Below are 20,521 nucleotides of genomic sequence, written 5' to 3' on the forward strand. Positions count from 1 at the left end.
GTACTTTTAGGCCTACAGTAAGCAGAAACTTACTTGGACTCCATATGGACAAGATAAGACTCCTCAAAGTGTCTGAGGAAGGGAAAACCCCCATCTCAATTGTAAGAAAATACGGGAGAGTTTTTTCTTCCCCCTTCTGATTCTCTTACAAGCAGTCCTGGACATGCTATTTGAATACAAATCATATATAAATAAAACCAGAAACAGGTATAGCCATTAACTCTTTACATCCAATTACTATTGTTCAACTCCCAGTAGGGGCAATTGTAAGCTATTTGAAATATCATGACCTGAGGACTACATGCACTCAGCCTAAAACTGAAATACCTTCAACATAGCTATGCTTGGTACAAAGTAACCTGTCTGATTACTGGGGTTTTTTTGTTGCTGGGTTTTTTTTTTTTTAGCTTGTCTGTCCTATAGAATAGACGACTTCAGTTGAGAGGGTCCCACAGTAATCACCTGGTCTGACTGTCTGACCAATTCCAGGCTAATCAAGTTAAAGCACGTTTTAAGGGCAATGTCCAAATACATCTGAAACACTGACAGGCTCGGCATCGACCACCTCCCTAGGGTGCCTGTTCCAGAGTTTGAAGAAATGTTTCAAAATGTTCAATCTGAACCTGCCCTGGAGCAGCTTTGAACCATTCCCACACATCCCATCTCTGGATTCCAGGGAGAAAAAGCTCAGCACCTCCCTCTTCACTTGCCTTCCTCAGGGAGCTGTAGAGAGCAATGAGGTCATGCTCAGCCTCCTTTTCTCCAAACCAGACAAGCCCAAAGCCCTTGGCTGCTCCTCACAGGACATTGCTTCCAGGTCTTGCACCAGCTTTGTTGCTCACCTCTGGATGCAAGGAATTAACACATTCCCACAACAGATTTCCATGGTTATATGTCCTTTCTACCTGATGAGAAGGGAGGAAGATGCAAAAGCAGAAATGATTCTTTCACCAGGCTGGCACAGTGTTACAGCCCAGGGATCACTCACAAGTGACACACACAGCACCTGTGGCTGTGCTACTGCCAACACACTGCCAGCTTCAGCTCGGCAGCGACGACACAGAACTCCACTTCCCTCACTTCATGATACATTCCTCTGCTGCTGCTCCTCACCAAGGAGGCTCAAGTCTTTTCTTTCTGTCTACTCCCACACAAGTAGAGTGCATGAATACACAGTCTACCCCTTTCTACTTGGTTCCTGCACACATAGGACAGGCATGTTTGTGCAAAGCCTTACACATATTTATTTAAGTCCCAGGGTCAGCTCCTGCATAGTGGCATCACCTCCCTTTAGAGCTTCCCTTGACATGGTTCAACTCCAAAATTAGTAAAAAGACAAAATACACATGCAAAGCTAAATGAGTAGGAAATAAAGATTAGGAGCACTGGATTCAGCTATACTTACAGGATTTGCAAACAGTGCTATACTGGTAGACCCATCTAGTGAAATTTTGTAATAGAGAGTTACCTTTGTACATGGATATTTTCTTACAGATTTGGCTTTCATCACTGTCCCAAATAAAAAACCAGAGTATTTTCATACGTAGCTGTAACACCACAATTCCTATATACAAATCTCAAGGGTTTCCAACAGCAGAGACCAAGACTATTTTTCCACGCTAACAACAAACTCCTCTACGTTTGCAAAATACTTCCCTTTGGATCATTCCTTATGGCAATACTATGATGTTTTTATAAAAGAAAAGTGCATCCTGGGCATTAGGAAAACTTAGAGTGATTGATGAAACCACAGAACTAAACATCCTTCAGAAGAGAGGCATCTGCTGAGTACTCTCACACACAACTGAATGACTAAAGTACGTCATCCTGCTGCCTCTGAGCACCACTGTTGCTCTCCAGCCCCTCCAGACACTGAAGGAAGGCACATAAACAAGCAAGGCAGAAGAGAAGAAGTTCTGTTAGGTATGTCATCCATGATGTCAGCATATTCTTAAATCAACAACTGCTAACTGACTGTCCTCTCTGAACTCAGAATAACTTGAAAAAAGACAGGGTACCATGCTTTAGAGATGACGACCTTACTGTTGACAGGAAGCCTGGAAGCAGTAGGTTTTAAAAATATCTCAACATCAACTCGCTTGTAAGAGGGAAAACTATAAAACTTGCAGAGAATTGCTATCTATTTTACAGTAAGTAACTTTCTCACTAAATTAAATCAGTTTTATACTTCTTTGGGCAACAGCTCACACTACATCTGCAAATTACCTAGGTAACAGTTTTGAAAACCTTACTAGCACCTACTCTTATATTTGCCTTTGGCAGAAAAAAGTTTTTGACTCATTTTTATGTTCAATTAATCCACAGTCACATTCTTCATAAAAAGACTTCTGGAAAAACTCAACTTGCTGGAAACAGTAACTATAATTACTGACCCTCTTCAAGTCAGCCAAAATTAAATTGCAAAGTAGATTTTCTGGCATTCAAGCTATAACTTAATAGTATGAAGAAAAGCAAGTCTAAGAGTAAAAGAAGAAACCAAGCCCAGCATTTGTGAGAACACAGAAAATGAGATACAAGTGGTGAGTTTCCAGGGAAAAACTGAGAATGGACCCTGAACATTCTCCTTCCAGATTTATACTGCATTACAAAAAGGGCAAAATTTCTGCTTTACTCATCTTTGCAGTATCAAACTTCTGTCAAAAAAGTATTATTAAGGAGAAATATCACTTTATGAAATTTCATAGTAAAGAACTAATCATAAAGTCTAACTGTATGGCATTTTATCTCCTTACATACCAACATTCTCTTTTCTCCAAAGTTTTCAGGTTTGTTTTACTTACTGCTCTCTGCAATTATGAGCAAAGTAAAATCAAAAATCATAGTGTCTCTGCATTTCTAAGGAAAACAGAAAACATGACTGCAGGTATCCCATTAGGAAACTTCTGTAAAATTGCACATGCCACTGTCAATGAAACTGTCAAACCAAGATTATTTTCACTTATCACAGGCTTTAAAACAAGTACAAGGATCACACATTCCTCAACCATGCTCAGATACACTACTAGTATGCCACCTCAACTTCACTAGATTGAGACAATTGGCTTATCATGGTGCAAAACTGATGAACATTTCATATTCGACTAACTTCTAAAAAATATAGAATTCATAGGCTATGTAGACATTCTGCAGTTTTTGCTTCTACTGAATTATTTGCATAACAGGAAAAAAAAGTGGTTTCATAACATGATAATTTTTGAGCCTATAAGTGAGAACTTCCAGGACTAAAACCAAAATAATTTCTATCTTATTTTGTAAATGGTTTTTAAGATTTGCATTTACTGCTATGTATTGTCATCTATGATATTCTAGAAGAATATTTCCTACCCATATGAACTCTTTTGCTCAAAAAGGGCTGTAAAGTTCCTATAGAGCACACTAGCAACAAGGATTTCCATATGTACTTAAATATAGGTACCATCAAAGAGACAATCAATTGCTATCGTTTTTAATTCTTAAAATTCTGACCAAAACTAGTTGTGAAAAAAGCTAAACATCAGTCACCAAAAAATACAATAGTGATCATCAAATGTAGGGAAGGAACAAACCAAACAACACTCAAAAAGCAAGGATATTTCAAACTTTCAGGCTGCTTAAGATTTCGCCCCTAGAAATCAGCTTCAGATCTGAAAGCAAGTCTAAGTTCAATCAACAAAAAGTCCATTTTTCCTGAATTATACAGAACTATAGAACACAATGCTTTTCCAAAACTAGTCCCATACTGAATCTAAGTACAAACTTTGATCTAAGATACAAGAAGCCTACTACTATTTCAGAGACCAGTAGCTCTACTAGTCTGGGTCTAGACCTTAAGGCACCAAATCCTGTTTATTCTGTTTACAAAGGTTGGACAAATATCAAAATAGAAAATGTGTTCAATGCAGTGGTCATCAGTCACCCACATAAGCAAGTCTGAGCTATAGATGAGTGCAATTACTTGATAGTTTTGAGTGTTAGTCACAATCATTGTGACAAAACCACTGAAATTCCTTTAACAGACACTTCACTCCTTAAGGAATTTGAGAGAACAGAACCATATTGTATGCACATGGGCACTAACAATTCTACCAACAAAAATCTTAAATCCTCTAACAAATGCTTCAGACCCCAAGGAATTTGAGAAAACAAAACCATATCATCTGCACATGACAACTGATACTGGGCAACACAGACTCTTGAGGCACAACAGCTTTCTTGCTTCTCACAGGACAAATATTTCAGTATTACAAAAATTTAAAACTTCTGACTGATTCCCAGGTTTTATGTTTTTAGTTCCAGTAAAGGGAAACAGGAGATCATCAGGTCAATCTGAAGGAGTCTGTGTGTTTACTAAAATAAATTTTGCTAGAATACAATTCAATAAAAATACCTCTGTAATATAGACTACTGTATAGATTAACTGAACTTGGAAATAATTTAACTGAAACATGAAAGAACCAGAGAAGACCTAAGAGAATTTATTTTGGAATTGTCATACTGGAAGACTAATTACTGATTTATCTTTCTCATAAAGAACAAGAAATGAGTTTTCTTTCTTGAACAGATTAAGTTAATACAGGTTAAAAAAAGAATAAAAGAATCAGTATTTCTACAACTTTACCGGTGCACATTATGCTAAGTGTCAAGGATAAAGCCAGATTTTCTGAAAAAGACCATTTCAAACATTCTCAACTAAAGAGAAATAAGTTATGGAAAGAAACCAACAATTACAATGTCATAATCCAGATGGGACAGAATTTGTTAATTGCCAGACCAGGCTATATGTTAATCATGTCAGCAAATACTAACAGGCAGACGACACACTCCTGAAATACAGTAATGGGATGTAACATAAGAATAGCCCTGACCATCCTAATAAAAAACCTGTCTGGCCAATACATGCTGCTCAGCAGAGAATACAAGAACAGGTGAACTATTTTTTAACACAGTCCTGATATCCTCTCCCAGAGTCAGTACTCTGCAGTTCAGTGTTTTTAAACCAGAAGCAGTACTTTCACATTATCCAGAATATACTATACAATCAGTAATTTCAATCTCACCATTTAAAATTAAACTATGACACATAATCTGTTTTACATCTGTAAGAACCAGAGCTACTGTTGTCAAAGTTCTCACTTCCATAAATAAGTTGATCAGATCTCAAGAACAATATGAGAAATTGCTTCAGTAGATAAACCACAAACATTTTTGAAGATAAAGCTGGTTTGATATTGAAACTTTAAATCTGATTTATATTCCAATCTACCATCATTGTGACAATCTGCATTAAGGTCACAATGTACTATGGACAAATAAAATTAAAGCAAAAATCAAAGAAGATCAGGTTTGCTGCCAAAGTTTTCAATAATGTCAAATGTCCAAATGAGTTAAACTGCTGGCAAGAACCTGCTGAAATACCCAGTGAGATCTTGGCAGCAGAAACTTCACTCACTGGATTCAAGAGAGTTTTCCTACATTAAGAGTGTGGCTGGACAAGCCAGACTTAAGAGAGAACAAGTCACTGCAGTCTGAAGGGACAACATAACACCATCACCCCTCTGTACCCCCACGTTCTGTCACACACCCCACTGGCAGTAGCAACTCACTACCAACTAACCCAGAAGAAAAAAAGAAATCAGAGCAGTGCGGATTAAATGAACCAGTTGAATAAAAATGGAGAAACCGTGTCAGAGAATCTAGGGACTACAAATGTGCAATAACATAGGCACAATTTAAGAGAGGTCAAACAAAAGGTTTATTAACTATGATTACAGTGAGAGAACATTGAAAGCATCTTTCCAGGTTCTCTGCCAAGCAATTGCAGAAACACAAACTGTACACTGTTTCAGAAAAAAGGCAAGGAAAAGCAATCATATCAATGTCAACAAAGCCAGGTGCCCTCCCCTGGGAGGGATGGACTCCTTAAGTCTGCTGCTAAACAGCCAAATTCTAATGAGGATTCAGGCAGTAAATAATGTGACAGTATGCAGATAGCTTTTGGTGGAGCATAAGGGATGGTCTGGTATTATCCTATCTGAGGTGCAAAGCTGGAAACAATCTGACTGCTAGCTTTTGGTTGAAAGGAATGTTCTTGAGGACAGATAACCTCTTGGCCAGACCTCTCAATCTTAACTATTAATAATTTTGCCACCACAACTCTTTGACAGCTTAAAAATAATTATTTTCCTCTTCCAAGCTATAAGACTAATGAATGAGAAATCATATCTATCAAGTCCAAAACACTACAAGACACAAATGAATAGAACTTTTAACTTACTGAACAAATTTTAAATTGAAAAAAAAAAAATTGATAAAACTGATGAGTTAACTATGCATCCTGCACTTCTGAACTTACCAAATGGTTTAAAAATGCTTTTTGTATATTTGACTTCTTTTTTCCAAGTGTGATTTAACATGTTTTTTAAAAAATAGTTAATTCACTACTCTCCAACAGAAATGTGAAAATTAAAGACTTAAGAAAACAAAGCATCAACTAAGCATCGTGCTTCTCAAAATTCATCACACAAAGATACAAGTCAATTGAAGATTAAAGATAATTTGCAGTCTAAGATTAATTCACTTTATCCATGTGCTACTTCAGAAGAATAAAAAATCTTAGTGCACTAGTAGAATGATTAAATATCTCCTTCTTCACAAATGCCAAATGTAAAAGCTCCCCAAAACCAAAGTTTAGTAATAGGTACTTTTTCCACAAGAAAATCAGTCAGTAAATCACAGTGCTGCACACTTCTTACTGCAAAAACCAAGGTACAGTGGCAGAGTATATAGTTTGTTATAAAAGCAGATGTACCTAAGCAGATGAAATTCTAAATATCAAAAATCAGAGATATCTTAGAGATGGAAGTTTCCTGTTCAAGCTCTTTTCAAGAAACAGGGTCTCCCCATTAAACACATTCATCCTTAGCTAGACAAGCTCCATGCAGAAAATTGAGTCAAACTGGCATAAGCAACCACTACAAGCTAAATTTTTGATATTAGAGGCCAAAAAGGCTAAGAGATTATCTTGATCAGTTTTTATCACATTCTTGATCAAGCCTAATTCGTTCAACTGCAGTCCTTGAGTCTCTTCTAGCCTAACGGGAATATTAGGTAGTAAGTGCCAGGTATTTTTTATCCCAGAATTACAATTCTTAATCCTATGATTGACATTTGAGTCTTGAGCAATGAGGCCCAAATTATTTCATTTGGGAGCCAGGCTGACTGTTGAATTACTATTAGAATTCATTCTAGTGAGGAAGGAACAAAAATGTTATCAGATTTAGTACTGCAGAAAAACTATTTTTGATTATTCCTACTCTACTTCAATTTTTAAGCAATACTTCAAATTTCACGTCTGTAAATGTGTTTCAGTCAGAAATCACTGAAGCACTTATAAAGCTTCTGCCTCTAACAAACTGCTGCTCACCATAGGTATTGTAATATGTATTGCAATACAATAGTATTTAAGGAATGTTCCATGCACCTTCAATAGCAGTGAAAACATTTGTTATAAAAACCTTGAGTTTACACAGAGTAGTTATGTACTGCGCTGAAATTGGTCTTATTCTGCTGCAGCAAAAAGAAAACCAAATTCCTGACCTCTTTGGTTATTCAACTACTGTAAAGACTCAAACTTTCACAAGAAAGGAGTACTGGTTTAAATACCTCAGTTGATAATGCAAATAATCAAGTAGTCTCCAGCTAGCCCTGAACACACTTTATAGGGCTACATAAAGAAAATACTTCAGAGTCCTCAAGAAGTATTACTTATCTGGGCTAGCCTCCATCTCCCCCTCCTTCTTATCCCAATCTTTCAAAGATAGGCTTTAAATGTTTTGCAGCTGTCCAACATTAAGGCTGAAGAATTCAACAACCACAGCACTGTAAAAACAGAGGGTAAAAAGCAACTATGTTTAGGACTCGTTACAGAGCCAGAAGAGGTTCCTGACTGCACACTTCTTCAGCAAATTCTGGATAAGGTCCCAAGAGCAGATAAACCTGTAAAATTATTCTTTCTTCCTTCCAGATAATTCTTCAAGTGAGTTCCTACCATATAAACTAGTGCAGACTATGCAGAACAGCATTGAGTTTTAGCCAACCTCTCTCGCAGCCAAAAATATCAACCACCACCACTGCACACATTTTCTTACTGAAATTTTCAGAAGGTCTGCATAATCTTGTAACTACAAAGTTAGTGAGCCATTTCATATTTCCTGAAACTAAACTGCACATTAGATGATTCACCAATTAGTGTATTCATGAAGCTTTAAGAACCAATCAAAATTTCATTTTTGTTGAAAAATTTAACAGAAATGTCCAGCTGTATGCATGGAGAGAGCATGTGGGCTCTTCTCCTTTATTTAACTTAACTAACAGCTACGTTAGCTGGTGAAAAATATTCAGTGTGTCAAAGTTAATTTATCAAGCTGACAAAGTATAAGGGCTCCAGAAGGTATAGCATACATTTACTAAATTTTAAATACAACATTTTAACTAGATATAGCTCAAAGATTAAAATAAGCTGTCCAACAATCAAACCACGCAAATACATATCACTCCAGGGCACTTCTTATTTAATGGAGCAATTGCATGCTTGTTTCTAACTAATGCATAGGTCAACATAACAGAAAAGCTGATCATCCTTCAGACCTCAAACCCCACAAATCAAAACGTGTTTTTTAAACTAGGTGGATATCTTTGGAAGACAGAGGGCTTGTCAGTACAGTGCAGGCCATGGTTAGATGGAGGGGAGGCACTGCATGCTGCTCCACACAATGAAACCTTGTGCCTCCCCAAAGCCTCTACCAGGTAAAACTAATTTCCCCCTAAAGGCTGAAATTACAAAGCCCAGCTCTTGGGGAAATAAGGCAAGGAAATCAGCCTAATGGAGGGAGTTATTAAAGAATTACTTAGCTAGCCAACCTATTCCAATACTTTGGGATAAAAACCAGTATTTTAGGAGTTTATAATGGAACCTTTACATCAAAAGTTCTTTCACCTACAAAGTCAGGAATGTACAGTTTAGTAAACAAAGATGTATCTCATTTAGATTTTACGTATGTTTCAACTGTTTGCAGCAATAAATAAAATATCACCACTTAAACTAAATTTTAAGAATAGATAAAACTGCTGTACAGAAGTTACATGGAATAACCTGAATCCATGAAGTATCTATCAAAAAAATTGAGCTACTTTGCAGGAAGCTATCACAGGATAAGGTGCTTTACAACCCATCACTATTGTTTGATTAGACAAAAAAATCCATCTCTAAACATAATGAACGAGCTCCAAAAATGCATTTTATGCCATCTCGGGTTATAAGTTCATCACAGAAATATCTAATTTGAAGAACAGTCAGTCATCTCTCTAGAACCTTGCTGCAAAGTGACAGGTTTCACATGTTTCAAAGAAGATTAAGAAAAAAAACAAACAACCCCTTTCTGCTAGAACACAGTTGATTTCTACTTCCTTCCATTTGCTCCCTCTTTCTTGGATGCACCTGCCATCATTACAAGAGCAATATAAGTGAAATCGTAGATTTTCCTCCAAGGACTAACCCAGCCATTCCTCCAATGCTCTCATACACATGAAGTCATGTCAAGCTACTGCTATCCAACTATCTGAATTCACCACCTGATTTATATTGATAATGCAATCCTGAAAACCAGAGTAGAGGCAGAACATTCAGACCAACTGGAAAATCAGAACAGATTTCATCAGCTCAGTCCACCAGGCCACAAAATTGGTTTGTTTTTTCCCTTTCTGTAGTTTGGACTGACAAATAATTCACCTAAGAAGTATAGCTAATTCACTCTGCCATACTTGGTCACGTACAAAAGTGCAAAGAATTGAATCTGTTCTGACAGAAACTCTATTGCTAAGGCTATCGCTTTGATATGAGGTCCATTTGATTATCTTGGTTTGCAGACTGACAACTGAATGAAGTAGGAGGTTGCTAACTTGGAAACTTGCCTCCTTTCAAATGTCTCACTGCAGCAAACTCATCAGCTGGGGATATTCAAGGTAACAGGGGTTATGCTCAGGCTCTGAGCTGCATGAAATCCTCAGGAGGAAGACTTCAATGGCACAAACTTGCATGACAAAGTCTTGAGGTGCATGGATCACACCTCAAGATTTCTATGGATGTAACATTCCTAAACCATACTTGAGTTAGCTCCAGTGAAAAAGCATCATTGGTTAGTGTGGTATGGCAAGGGATCACACCTCCCAGAATGGGATATGGTGCCATATGATGAACAGCATAAAATTTATCGCTTACAATCAGAAACAGTGCAGAAAACTTCAACAAGCTTTACCAGGAGAGGGGAAAAATAAAAGAGGGGAGCATTCTGTGAGTACTCAAGGAATGGAAAAATTCTATTGTACATGCTAGGCTCATAAGACCACATCACCACATGACACACAACCCTGATGAAAAAAATATTCAGAGACAGAAATGTATTCCATGGGATTAAGCTACTGTGATTCAGTGCAAGTACTGAAGTACAACGTTAACAACAACAGCAGAAATAACTCGATTTACTGCTCCTACAATTCCAAGAAACCATTCATAACTTCGAGTCAGATGGTTATAAAGACCACTTGCAAACTTTTATGAGCGCCCACGAGGGAAGCCGGCCCGATGCTTAACCCCTCGGCAGAAGGGGTTAACAGGAGCCTGGGCGCCCCGAGGGCTCTTCAGTGGTAATTCTGCCAGGCTGATTTCCATACGGACAAACCGTGCGTGCGAACTCGGGCACAGGAGAGCGCCGACCGCCCGCTGCTCCCGCAGCGGCCCCACTGCACGCCGGGTGCCGCACCGGTCACCCCGGCCGGCCGGGGCAGCCCCGAGCCCCGCACCCGGGGCTCCGCCGCCAACCCTCAGCGGGGCGGCCGGGACCGAACGGGGCCGCCCCCCCACACCGCTCCACGCCTCCCCCGCCCCCGGCGCCCTTCTCCCGGCCGCGGGTACCGCCGAGCCCCCGCCGTCCCTTCCCCCGGCTCCCTCGAGCCGGGACGGGGCGCCAGCTCCCGCCTCCCCTCCCGCACGGAGCCGCGGCCTCGGCGGGCGGCAGCGGAGCCGCGGCCGCCGGGGGGCGAGCGGCGCAGGCGGGTCCCGCCCGCCCGCCGCGCCCGCGCCCCGACCGGAGGCAGCACCTACCGCTGCGCCGTCCCGGCGGGGGCAGCGGCGCCTCAGCGCCGTCCCGGCGGGGGCAGCGCCCGCAGCATCCCCGGCCCGGGCCCGCCGCCGGTGCCGCTCCCGGAGCGACCGGACCGAGCCCCCTCCCTCCCTCCGCCCAATGTAAAATAGTTCCCCGGGCCCCGGAGCGGAGACACCGGGAGCGACACCTCGCCGGCCAATGAGAGCCGGCCTGGCCCCCCGCGGCGCCAATGGGAGCGGCGGGCTGGCGGGGGCGGGGCGTCGCCCAGCCAACCGGACCGCGGCGCTCGCACTGACCCGCTAGGCTGTCTCCGGTGGCCTCCATTGACCACCATCTTGGAGTCGGGCGCGACGCCCGCGCCGGGAAGGGGCCGCCCGCCCGGCGGCCATCTTAGGTGCGGGCGGAGTGACGTGCGGGGCGGGCGGCAGGAGCGGCGGGGAAGGGGCGGCCGAGCGGAGCCCCCGCCCCGCCGGCAGCCGGAATTCCCCGTGACACCCGGCGGCAGGGGCGGAACGGCTGCAGGAAGCTGGCTGCTCCCAGTACCGCTCCCGAGGCGGCCGGATGCTGCGCAGGCAGGGACCGCCCCGGCACTGCGCCTGCAGGAACCAGGCGGCTCCTTGCAAGCTGAAGGGAGCAGCAAAAGCTTACGCTTGGAGACACGACGGTATTGTTGGGGGTAATACCCCACTCAATGCAGTTTCCTTACTCCGTGTAATGGAGAACAAATCCGTGGCTTGGCCTAAGTGCGTGTGAAGTAACATCCGATCACGGCGGGCAGAGGAATCGCTCGCTGCTGCCCGCTGGAATTCCAAGTAACAGAACGCATCGCATCTTTCCGTGTCTGGCAGACACCCTGGGACACTGCAGTGCACAGAGTGGGCTCTTAGATGAGCAAAGATGTCAGGCTCGGAGGGAAGGGTCCGTGGGTTAATGTGCTGGAAGGCAGCAGCCAGCAGAGAATGGCAGGAGCCGGCTCTCTGACATCTTCCCCGGAGACTTCTGAGGGGAGACGGGCTGTGTGCCTGAGAGGAATGACGGATTTGTCTTTACAAACACGCTGTGGTCTGCTGGTAGATAATAACACTGAGAGAAAAGAAACAGTGCGAACGATTCCACTGATTGATGAATGGAAAAAAAAGATAATTGCCTTTAAGTGTAGGTTTGCTGATAAATTAAATTGGACATTGAAAGATGAATGAAACAATGGGGGTAAACATAAATTCCATAAGAAATAAAAATTAAAAGGGAGGCTTATACATTAGAGGGGAATCTCAGGTATCAGGCATTTGTTCCTCTCAAGTACCTCAGCCAAGGGGGAAAGAGAGAAGGAAAATGGTTGGGAAAATAGGATAAAAAGGAGACTGCATCCTCTAATAGTTTGAGACATCCCATGGGAATGCCCCATAGCCTCTCCCTTTATTCGAATAAAGTAAAAGGACTTCTCTGTCTCTTTTTTGGATATAAACCTCTGGTGTTTGTGGCTTAATTTTCCTGACATGCTCAACAAGTTTGCAGGTGGTGCTGAAGCAGGAACAGCGAGTGCCAAAGGACAGAGCTGCCATTTAAATGGATCTAGACCAGTTGGGGGAATGACCTGACAGGAAGTCTGTAAAACTCAGGGATACAAGGAAATTTGACAAGTCCAGCACTTGGGAAGGAACAGGCCTCTGCAGCACTACAGGCTGGGGACTGATGGGCTGTGGAACAGCTTTGCAGGAAAGGATGTGGGGTCTCGTTGGACAGCATCTTGGCCATGAGCCAGTAGTGTATCCTGGCAGCAAAGGTGGCCAAGAATATCCCAGGTCATACCACTGGAACCATAGCCAGTAGGCCAAAGAAAATTATTATTTATTTCTGCTCAGCTGCATGTAGAATAGTGTGTCCAATTTGGGGTCCCCAAAATGCGAGGAAAATCTCAACAAGCTATAACAAGTTCAGTGGAAGCCACCAAGTGGTCCAGGGGAAGGTGCAGCACTTGCCCTGTGAGGACAGTCTGGATGAGCTTGAAGAAGAGACACCTTAAAATATTTCAGCATACAGAACACAGCCTAGCGTATACATTACCAGAAAAAAACCATTTTTTTAAATACGAAAACATTTTTTTTTTATTCAAAGCCAGCGATTAAAGCACAACAGTCTTTTCTGCAGTTATCCAACACTGACTCCACTCGTATAAAAGTTCCATAAGTTAGTTTTAACTTCAATTTACGGGCTGTTTCACTTTTTAATTAATTCTGTAGCAAACTGTAGCATTTTCATTTCAAGTATGAAGCAAATATTTTTATGCTAAATACATAAAACTTAGCAGATCTATAAAGTTTTAGTAACATAAACCCTCCGATTTTCTAAATCTCTTTATATTGGTAGAGTGGGTTCTCTCAATGTTAACATTTTTGTCATGATTAAGAGTTTTCATCTAAGCAAAGCACTTGCCATTCTACCTGGCCTGCTACTAATGCAAAGAACTTGTCACTGGGTGGAGGGACATAAACAACTGTTTTGTTTCTAATTGAAGATCTGGTGATAAGATGGAGGAAAAGAAGGAAATAGGCTGCCATTTGCTATAAACAAGAAGAAAACATCCTAATACCAGCAGAGCTAGACTGTGACCATAACCCAGCAGGATAAAACTCTGCAGCTGCTGGTTATCATGTGCTTCACCAATTTGACCTACACAGCTGAAGGATATACTTTGATTTTGTGAGGAAGCATTGATGGAATTTGCTGTGGTTTTTCTGTACTAATGTGTTGGGTATCTGAAGAGCTCTTGTCAGTAAGGGTGGGAACGATATGAGAAAGCCATGGACTGCTGTGGGTGCTCCAAACTATGAGGCTGCAATTGGAAGAAATCAGATCACCTCCTTTCTCAGGGTGTGCACACACCCTTGAATGAAAAGCAGTTCCCTAGGGAAACTTTTGGGCAACCCCTTCTTTCATAAGGCAATTAATTTTCCTGATGGAGGGCAATGATCTGTGCATTGTAGGAGGACAAGGGGATGGTGTGAGGAAACACCACTTGGAAGAAGGTGATCAGAGGCTGGAAACTGAGCCGGCTGCTACCTCCCACATTGGCTTGCTCTCATCCCTCAGTGTTTATTTCCCAGGCACGCCGCCAGCCTGGGCTGTGTGCTGCCAACAGTGCAGTGCTGCAGGGCATGCTGTGCACAGTGCCCTCAGTCTGCCACTCCTGGGTGACACTGCCCACTTTCTGTGCTATGGGCCACCGTGGTTGCTTCACCAGCCCCGAGCTGCCACATCAACCATGTTTCCCTAGCCCAGATCTGCTGGATCCTTGCTTCTCCATGTGTCCCTGGCTGATCCTGCTTCTTGTGTTGCAAATTAGCTGACCCTGGCAACCTCTGCAGCTCTGGCCCCGAGCACTCTCCCACCTCCTTCTCCAGAGTTTATCTTCTCTGCAGCCTAGAGCAATTCTGAGAGAGCAAATACAGGCATAGACCTTAATTCCAGATGGGACTTAATAAGTTTGATGAAGTTAATCAAGGTACATGTTCTCCCCCCACTTCTAACAGCATCAGCCACATGCCAAACTTCAGTGTCAGGGGTTGTAAAACTGAATTGGAGTTCAGCAAGGCAAAAGTTGTGGCTGATGTGGCAAGCAGCCTTCTCTACAGACCTAGCATCTGTGCCCAGAAATGTGTGTGTCTGTGGAACTGAGGTGCAGCTACAGTGGTAGGAATTTCCTGTGCTAGGGTGCTTTTTCTAGGCCATGGTGACACAGCCAGAGGACTGTCCATGGGAAACAGAGCAGTCATCAGAAGTGTGAGTACTTGATGCTGCCTCCTTACTTCCAGGCTTTTTCCATTCAGAGTGGGATGAACACTCTCCTTCAGCCAGGCAGAGAAGAATAATTAATAAGGGAAAATCTAATATAATAGCAAGGAAAGAGAGCAGGAGTAAAACTATAAGCACTTTAATTATCCTGCTGAGGAAATCTTGGTGTCTGTGAGTAAATCCTGTCAGCAAATAATACCTTGAAGCAAAAGCCTGATGAGCATGTACTAGATAAAGATTTGGCAAGAGGGACTTGCAATAGGGACAGAAACCTCTGCAAAGCAAAAGTGATTCCTGAGAACAGCAGAGCAAATGCAGGGTCTTGTCTGGTGTCTGATCTAACAAAAATAATCCCAACATGGCACAGCTTCAGGACTAAGAGTGGAGGAAGCCTCATCAGCAGGCCAGCCTGCTGGACATGTTCACCTCCTGAGTGCTGCCCTGCTTTGCCTTTGCTGACCTCTGGCAGCTTTGCTTGCATGTAAAATCACTCACAGCATGGTCATCTGCTTGTTTGCAAGCAGACTCAACATTAATTTTACAGGACCAAAAGTTCCATCTTGCCTAAATAAATAGAAGGCAAGTTTGCACTTAAAAATGCAAGAACATCAGGTATCAGAAGTAAAACATATTTTTGAAATGTTGACCTGAACATCCAGCATACTTGCCCTTGCCAGGGACTGCCCTTCAAAGAAAAGGCAGGGCTGGTAAAGTGACTGGACCAAGCTGGATGATACAGGTCCAAGTATTTTTAATCTGGGCTAACTGAACATGACTAGAAATAGAGGGGCGTGAAATAAAGATAGCCCAGTGTTATCACTGTGGTGGAGGAAGAGCTCAGAAAGGGTTGGTTACTTGCTTTCTCCTTCAGTCCTTTGCTTTCATCTGCCTGCTCCACTGAGCTGGGGAAAAGACCTAAAAGCCTTTCTGATTGTTTTGGAAGCTGAGTCATTTGGGTGGATGAAATAAAAACATCTGTGATGCTCTTTTCTCCATTGTTCTATACTTTGAATAAGCAACAACATCAAGGCTGAAACATCAACTTTCTGATTTGGTTGCAGGTTCCCCACTTCGCATAGGTGTTAATAGTGACTCCTCCTGCCAGAAAAAGGACAGCCAGGCTCCAGCACAGCTTCAGGCAGGCACAACACATGCAGTGACATTCAAAAGTACTCTGACATGTCCAAGCACCACCCAAGACTGTAGCATGCATTCTTGATCTTTCTTTTACTGAGTAATACAACTATACTTTACTGAGTAAAGCAACTGCTAGAACCGGTCCCTAGCCTACCCTCTTTTGCTTATTTGTTTGTTCATTAAGTAACTTCCAATCATCCCAAGAGTCAAGGAGTCTGTTCTTGCAGGTGCAAGGAAGGTGTAATTTTAAAATATTTTTCTTTGAAATGGTTTTATTTGTGATCTCATCTGGTGCTGTTGCTAATTTATGAATTGCCATACTTTTACCATCCATAAACAGTATCTACCATGGTCTTAAAATGACTGGGTCTGAAGGTTTTGAGAGGAAGCTCGATCATTTGCAGAAAATCAGTGCTTAGCATTTTCTGAAACCTAGGTCCCTCTTCAAGGTATTTCAGACTGAATACATAAAAGCTAAGAAACCTCTAATCATTAGTTACTTTTGAAAATTTTAGCTAGGGATTTTTTATTTTTTAGTGCTGGTTGTGGAATCATTAATTATTATTGCACAGAATGTAATAGTAAAGCAGAGCTCCCCAATGGATGAAAGCCAAGCACTTCTAGCTTTTCTTTTTTTTTTTTTCCTTTTTTTTACAGCAATAATAAAACATATTATTATGCGCTTCCAACCATGAATGTTCTCCAAAGCAATTTGATATTAAACTCCAAATCATCTGACTGGATGAGTTTTTACAGATTGTTGCAGCAGAGCAAGCCAGGAATGTTATTAGAGTGGCTTGAGGCACAGTGCTGTTTCATGAAAACAAGGAACAGTTAAAATTTTTAAAAGTCCCAAAATTCCTTTTCTCAAAGGGGATTTGTGGCACTGCTGAGATTAGAGCCATTCCTATTCAAGCAGCTATATTCCCAAGGAGACTTGCTAGTCTCCTAGTTTGTGCTATCTAGTGTGAAAGATCTGGTTTATTTCACCAGGGCAGAATACTAATGTGAGCTGGTGGTTATGCTCTCTAGACTTACTTTGTTTTCCTTCCTTTCTTCAGCAGCAATACATTTGCACAATTTTTCAGGCTACAGCAACAGTAGGAAGAGATTGGGTTGAAGCCCAGTTAACACCACCCAGATGCACACCAGGTTTGTATTTTCAGTGCTTTGTCCCTCTGACTGTCCACTGGATTGCAGGATTGGCAGATTATGCCTTCAGTGATTCAACGTGGAAGACTGGTTTTCAGCACTTGTAAGAGCACTTTTAATCTGCAGAAATCACCGTTAGTTAGAGAGGTGAAGCAAAATTGTAAGTGACACCTGACACCAGCATGAACAGGGTTGCATTACACTGACCAAGGATTTTTACTGAACAAACTACAAAATTGCTTTAAAAAATTTCTTTGTTCTTCAGGTAACTTGATTGTCAGCATAATTTGAGTATAAACCAAAGCAGCTGGACAGTGCCCAAGAATATCTGTGCAGGCTATATTCTTCTGTGGCAGTGCCTACCACACGGTGTTTTGGAAGACATTCTGGTTGGTGGCTTCACTCCACTTGGAGATTTCCACACTTGCAGCAAAGACATTTTGAACTTGTTCCATGTTTTCAAAGCACTGGAGATCAGCAATAAAGGATTTAGGATTTAGATATTTATTTTCATAAAAATCTGGTGATAATAAGTAATGGTTGGTATTAGTGGCTACTAATGTGATTTCTGAAGGCAGCTAAAAACTCCCAAGCACCTCAATAAGGCCAGAAGCACTATGGTGATCCCCTGGGAGCCCAGGCTGTCTGAGGAGGAGTGAAACAGGCCAGGTTGGAAATGAAGAGGGACAAATACAGCACAATAGAAAAATTGAAGAAGTTGGGAAAGTTTTCGATGTGAATTTTAAACCTAGAAGGGAATTAGATTGTCTTAAATGTGCTGTATTTTGAAAATATTTCACAATTGTTTGACTTATTTTTTAAATGAGGAGAAACTTCTATCACATGTTCAGCTAACTAAATAGTAGCTAATAACCTTCTAAATTAGTTTTCTAAGCTTTATCTCCTAGGTTAGAACATAATATATTTATTAGCCATTGACACTAAGAGAGCATAGGTTTAGTTCAGGTGAGTTACCTGGTAATAGAGCCAGGTAAGGCAACCCCTGGATCTCCTGCCTCACACACCCATACACAGACCCAGAGTGGTTTGCCAGTGTCATTAGCAATGCACTGAGCACATCTCTCAAGCACAGTCCTCTTCCCAAGCCTGCACAGCTGGGCAGTGTTACAGCTCCACTAACCTCTGTGTCACCCTTTCTGGTGAGGTGACAAAGAAAACAGTGAGCTTTGGGCACTGTTGTTGTTTCCCACTGTTGGGGATCTTTTCCAGATGCCAGTTTGGTCTTCAAGCAGGTTGTTGGGATTGACTTTGGTTAAGTCACCCAGGTTGCAAAATGGGAACAACAAACTACATGTCTCATCAGACCTTCACCAAGTAATTGGTGAATTCCAAGTGTGCCATGCTTCATTGCCAGCTACACAGACCATCTTTGCATCTAGGATGGAGTCTGCAATGTCTATCAGCACCAACATGGACTCCAGAAATATAGTCACAGACATGTCTGAGAAAGCAAGCAGCAAGTTATGGTTGTTTTCAAGCCTCTTCTGAAGTGAGAGGAGGCCTCAGGGGAACATCTCAAAGTGTGAAACCGTGACCAGATTAAAGGAGATTTAAAGCACAGATTAAAAGGAGTCCTTATTAGAGAACACATTAGAAGAAGTAGGACAACCAGAACATTTTCTCAGGATATACTCAGAACCACACAGGAATTGTTTCAAAGAGCAGTGGCTCATGACTGAAAGAGATTAAAGTATTTTTGTGCATGATATGTCTCTCATCTTTACCACAGGTTTAGCCTTGCATGGGCAAACAGTCCAATCCCAGTACAAGGGGGTTCTCATTTATTACTAAATGATGCTATTTAAATGTTGGCAGTTTGAAGCAAGGGTGCAATGCTCGATCTTTATGCTCTTAACCCTCTTTACCATTTTTGGGATGAAAGCCCATCGAGTTAACCTCCACACAGTGGCTGGGCACAGCTTATGGCCAAATATTACTGGTTCCAGTGCTTATTTACCTAAATGATTGTATTGTCTCCAGTCAGGTTATTTCCATTGATAAAGACCATTCTTGTTGTAAAGGAATGTACTAGTAGTTTTTTTTTCATTTGTGACAAGCAAGTAGATGGACTTTTAGCTGGCAATATCCCTAAAGTATATGTAGCTGTATGACTAGAACAAGATTTATTTGAAGAAACTCAAACATTCATGTTGAACTTGCCTTCAAATTTAAATGTCAGAGTTTCCTATCTTTGAAATATCTAACTCCCACTGGAGTGGGAATAGATAATAATTACCCTTGAGGATTTGAACCTGGAGCATAACAGAAGGCAAAATATAACTCACAGAAATGCATAATAGAAAAATAATTATATTTTAAGAATAACTTGTAGTGCTGTGGCAGTGAATATTCTGCACTTGGATATTTGTTTTAAAGGAATTTCAAGATTTATAAATCTAGTTCTACAATGTTTTAGAATTCAAATCTGAAATAGACCATGGTTTAGTCAATGCCACAAACACCTGAATTTAGTTTAAAGTGCTTCAGCCTAAAAGAATGAATACGATTTTCTTCACAGGCTCTATTTTCTCCTATATGTATTTGATAATGTGAGCTACAGAATTGTTCCTGTGCAAAGACTGTATTTCTGCAAAATTCTAAAAGTAAACTCTCAAATCAGTGTGTTAGAGATAACAAGCTCTATTGTCTGTTATAAGAACAAGATATGTATTAAGCTTTCATGTCAGCTATCACTTGTGGGAAAAATTAAAAGAAATTGGCAACAGCCAGCATTTAACTTGGTGTGACAGGAAATGTAAGTTATGAGTTTAGTCCCAAAATCCAGATTATTATGGTCCAGGAAGTCAAATTTTCACTTTTAAGCACAAACCACTATAATTATAAACAGGCAGTCTATACCTGCAGATAGGCAATGAACTATCTAATTGCCCAAACAACACTTAACACTTCTGGTGTGCTTTTGAGTGAGATGCTTTTTGATGTACTGAATCTGGGTATGCTTAACTTGGATTCAGTAGAACATAACAGGTTTCAGGTACCTTGTGGTCTCACTTAAATTAAAACATTCAGGTAGCTTTCCACTCTTCATCATCTGCATTATATCACTTATCAACCAAATGAAGGCTCTGTATTTTAATACCTGGAAAGACTGCTAAATCTATTCCTCAGAATCTCCCCAGACCACACAAGTAACATTTGGATGGTAAATCTGAGCTTCCCATTCAGAGCTGGACCTGAGTCCATCATTCCCTGGGCTTGGCCCATGCTTTTTGAGTGAAAATTACTGTAGTGCCATCTAG

The 20,521-nt window shown here is 41.5% G+C and overlaps 1 protein-coding gene across 3 annotated transcripts in view; it reads right to left on the bottom strand.

Moving 5' to 3' along the window:
• SOCS5 (suppressor of cytokine signaling 5) overlaps window positions 1-20,521 on the bottom strand; it is a 53,021-nt gene that overhangs the window by 21,946 nt on the left and 10,554 nt on the right. Inside the window, exon 1 of one of the 3 annotated variants that reach the window (XM_079298007.1) lies at window positions 11,456-11,674. The exons of 1 other annotated variant lie outside the window; for it this stretch is intronic. The gene's annotated coding sequence lies outside the window, so the exon portion shown is untranslated. Of the gene's footprint in view, window positions 1-11,158; window positions 11,322-11,455; window positions 11,675-20,521 lie in introns of those variants that run through there. One more of the 3 variants, XM_079298008.1, reaches the window with a different exon arrangement.

This window comes from Erithacus rubecula (assembly GCF_903797595.1).
Source record: "Erithacus rubecula genome assembly, chromosome: 2".
NCBI lineage: Eukaryota > Metazoa > Chordata > Aves > Passeriformes > Muscicapidae > Erithacus > Erithacus rubecula.